We start from the raw sequence: 4,636 nt of genomic DNA, 5'->3' as shown, positions 1-4,636 counted from the left end.
TTCTTCTAGGCAAAGCCAACAAGGATTGAGGTCACAGGCAGCTGCAGTAGATGTCTGCCACAGGCAGGTGGCTCTAGAGACTCCACACTGGAGTGCTACCTGCTGTCTCTTCTGCCTCACTTACTCCTATTCAGTGGAGTAGAGCTTGCAGCTTCATTCTGCCTGGTCACCGGTTCCTGGGCTAGCCCACACTCACCTGTGCCTGCATGGTCCTGGGCTAACCCACACTCACCTGTGCCTGCATGGTCCTGGGCTAACCCACACTTACCTGTACCTGCATGTTCCTGGGGGCCCACGCTCACCTGTACCTTCATGGTCCTGGGTTGGTCCACGCTGACCTGTACCTGCATGATCCTGAGCTGGCCCACACTCACCTGTACCTGCATGTTTCTGGGTTGGCCCACATTCACCTGTACCTGCATGGACCTGAGCTGGCACACACTCACCTGTACCTGCATGTTTCTGGGTTGGCCCACATTCACCTGTACCTGCATGGACCTGAGCTGGCACACACTCACCTGTACCTGCATGGTCCTGGGCTGGCCCACACTCACCTATACTTGCATGGTCCTGGGTTGGCCCACACTCACCTGTATCTGCATGGTCCTGGGCTGGCCCACACTCACCTGTACCTGCATGGTCCTGGGCTGGCCCACACTCACCTATACTTGCATGTTCCTGGGCTGGCCCACACTCACCTGTATCTGCATGGTCCTGGGCTGGTCCACACTCACCTGTACCTGTATGGTCCTGGGCTGACCCACACTAACCTGTACCTGCATGTTCCTGGGTTGGCCCACATTCACCTGTACCTGCATGGTCCTGAGCTGGCACACACTCACCTGTACCTGCATGGTCCTGGGCTGGCCCACACTCACCTATACTTGCATGGTCCTTGGCTGGCCCACACTCACCTGTATCTGTATGTTCCTGGGCTGGTCCACACTCACCTGTACCTGCATGGTCTTGGGCTGGCCCACACTCACCTATACTTGCATGGTCCTTGGCTGGCCCACACTCACCTGTATCTGCATGTTCCTGGGCTGGTCCACACTCACCTGTACCTGCATGGTCTTGGGCTGACCTATGTTCACCTGTACCTGCATGTTTCTGGGCTGGCACATGCTCACCTGTACCTGCATGTTCCTGGGCTGACCTACACTCACCTGTACCTGCATGGTCCTGGGCTGGCCCACACTCACCTGTATCTGCATGTTCCTGGGCTGGCCCATGCTCACCTGTACCTGCATAGTCCTGGGCTGACCTATGTTCACCTGTACCTGCATAGTCCTGGGCTGGCCCACACTCACCTGTACCTGCATGTTCCTGGGCTGACCTATGCTCACATGTATCTTCATGTTCTTGGCCTGACCTGTGTTCACCTGTACCTGCATGGTCCTGGGCTGACCTATGTTCACCTGTACCTGCATGGCCCTGGGCTGGCCCACACTCACCTGTACCTGCATGGTCCTGAGCTGACCCACACTCACCTGTATCTGCCTGGTCCTGGGCTGGCCCACACTCACTTGTACCTTCATGGTCCTGGGCTGACCTATGCTCACCTGTATCTTCATGTTCTTGGCCTGACCTGTGTTCACCTGTACCTGCAGGGTCCTAGGCTGACCTACGCTCACCTGTACCTGCATGGTCGTGGGCTGACCCATACTCACCTTTACCTGAACTACTGGGATCCTGTGGGCTGGGGTCCTCTGAGGAAGCTGCTGTGTCGGTGCCAGCTCCCAGCCATCAGGTGCAGACCTCCTGGACGTGTCCTTCCTGCATTGGGCAAGAAGTGCAGCTCATGCCCTCTGCTGAAGATTGGAAGGGTTTGTCTTGGTGCCCCCTGATAAATGCAGATGCCACCCTGTATTAGAACCCTTAGGAAGGCCACGTGGGAAGAACTGGATGGAAAGAATTCTAGAACTTTTCTGAGTGTCTGATACTCTCATTGGAAACATTCCTCACGTCTCTCTAGTTCACCAAAGCCTTCCTCTTGACATTCCGAGTCTGTGCAGGTCTGAGCCAGAGCTGCCTCCTCCCTTCGCTCTGGGAGAGCCTATTTTTTTCTCATATTTTGCTGTCACTAAGTTATGGGAGATTTATCACCTCATGATGACAACTGAGATCTCATTGCAAGTATCAGTTCTCATAGGATTTAAATAAAAGGGAAGGGGCTAAAGTAGTTAGAATTATTTTGATTGTAAATCCTAAAATCAACCCAAACTGGATAAAGCATAAAAGAACATCTATTGGATCACGCACACTGAGGTCTGGGGATGTGGTTACCTAATGCACACAGCCATCAGCCGTGTTCTTGCTTCTTGTCCTGTGTCAGCCCTCTGTGCTGATATCTTCCCATTGGAAACAAAAGTGGCCCCAGTTCCCTGAGATTTGCCTTCCTTATGGAAAGTCAAATAGAAGAGTGCACCTCTTTCCCCAACTCAGTTCCTGGGTGTGTGACACTGAGCCAGTGCCGGCACCTGCCCCTCTTCCTCTTGCCCACTGCCGGCACTGTCTCTGAGGCTGTGAAGTGGAAGGATCTCATCAGTTAGACTTGGGTCCTCCGGTGTTGGCTGGTTTGCCATTCCTGAGTCTCAAGGACCAAGACGAAGGAGAGTGGGTCTAAAGAGGCATTATAAAAACATGCCCCTACCCCTCACACCACATGTGCCATGTGCACACACACATGTATCACATGCACACATGCCACAAGCACACACACCATGTGCACACAGACACATACCACATGTATACATACCATGTATATACACACCATGACACACACATTATGTGCATGCATGTACACATACCATATGAACAAAAAATATGTATACACACACCACATGTACACATACCATGTATACACACAAACCTCATGCACACACACCATATGAACACCTGCCACATGCAGACACACAAACCTTATGCACACACACCATATAAACACATGCCACCTGCAGACACACCATGTAGACACATACCACTTTCACATTGCACATACACACACACCTTGTGCACACATATATCACAGGCATGCATACACACACCAAATGCACACACACAACATGCAGACACACCATGTTCAAAACACCATGTATACACAAAATACACCACATGCACACACACAGTATGTACACACATGCACACAACACACATAATATACCATTTGCACACAAACAAACCATACACATACCATATGAACATATTTCACATGCAGACATACTACCTGCATACACAGTACATGCACACTCCAATTTTATACACACACCACACACACACACCACTTGCCCACATAACACATACCATATGCACCCACACCACATGCATACACTTGTACCAAATGCGCACACACTGCATTGACACACACCAGTGCACACACACGTCCACTGGGGGTCAGGCGGGTACCACATCTTTCCTGCTTAGCTCTCTGTCTGAACTTCCTTCTCTGCAGGATCCTGTTTGGGCTGCCTCTGCGTGCATGGTAGAGGACCTCTATACAACTCGTGACCTCTATACAACTGTCCTTTGGCCAGGGCTTGGTCAACAGTGTGGCCCACACAGCAGTGGCCAGTGACCCAACAGCTGCTGCTCTCACAGGGTTGTGTCACTTTGTTTTTATCTTGTGCCAGGCTGAAAACTGTGCCTCATGGTCAAAGCTATTGAAGGAGAGCAGGAGAACACTGGATTACAGGATGTAACAATGCTGCACTGTGTCATTTAAAATAGCTGGAATGCCTAGATCACAAAGGAGTGGTAGCTCAGATGACAGATCACCTGCCTGTCCTGAGCTGATTGATGCATGATGTGTAAATGTATCCCACAGAGATGCATAACTATTATCTGCAATTAAAATATCAATAAGAGACCAAAACAACTAGATGGTCATCATTTAAAAATAATGTGTGTTACTCTTTACTCCTAAATATTAAATACTTTTTGTTACTAAACATTACATGTATGTGTTCACTTTTATTAGATTTTTAAATGTTATTAATTCAAAATAAATTTTGAGAACTCATTCAGAGTTGATACCCCAATTTCAGATGCGCAGGTAGATGGAATCATTTAAAGTAACCTAGGTTTTGAACTTCAATGCTCATGAATCATTATTATCTATATTTATACAAAATGACAGCCGACGAAACAGACACGTCAAAGGACTACTTCCTTCAGTGACACTGTGGTCAGACACTGGGCATCACTACTTTTTCTCTTTCTCCAGTCATGGACGAGGGCAGACCACTGCTTTCCCCCAGCAGAAAGTGGTCAGTGATGTTATGCAGAAGGAAAAAATCTTCCGGCCGCTAAGTCAGAGCATTAAAGCTAAGGGGCGGGGATGCAGGCTACCACTTAAGCGCACTCATTATTATGGCTATTGCTACCTCAGGCCACTGGAGACTGGATAATTTAGTCAGCATTATGCAGTTTGAAGTGTTTCATGTTCTGCATGGGAGCAGGCTGCAATTCAAATACCAGTGGCATGAAAAATATGCACATACGTTTAGTAGGAAAATCTCCAAGGGGACAACAGAGGAGATGGGCATATGTCGTCGCTGTGTGATGGAGAGTTTCGGTGAATTAATCATCTGGACATAGTTTATCACCACTTTCCATTTTGCCAGCAACACCCCCCTTC

This window comes from Urocitellus parryii, chromosome 1 (genome assembly GCF_045843805.1).
Source record: "Urocitellus parryii isolate mUroPar1 chromosome 1, mUroPar1.hap1, whole genome shotgun sequence".
Lineage (NCBI taxonomy): Eukaryota > Metazoa > Chordata > Mammalia > Rodentia > Sciuridae > Urocitellus > Urocitellus parryii.
Note: the sequence above shows the minus strand (reverse complement) of the source record.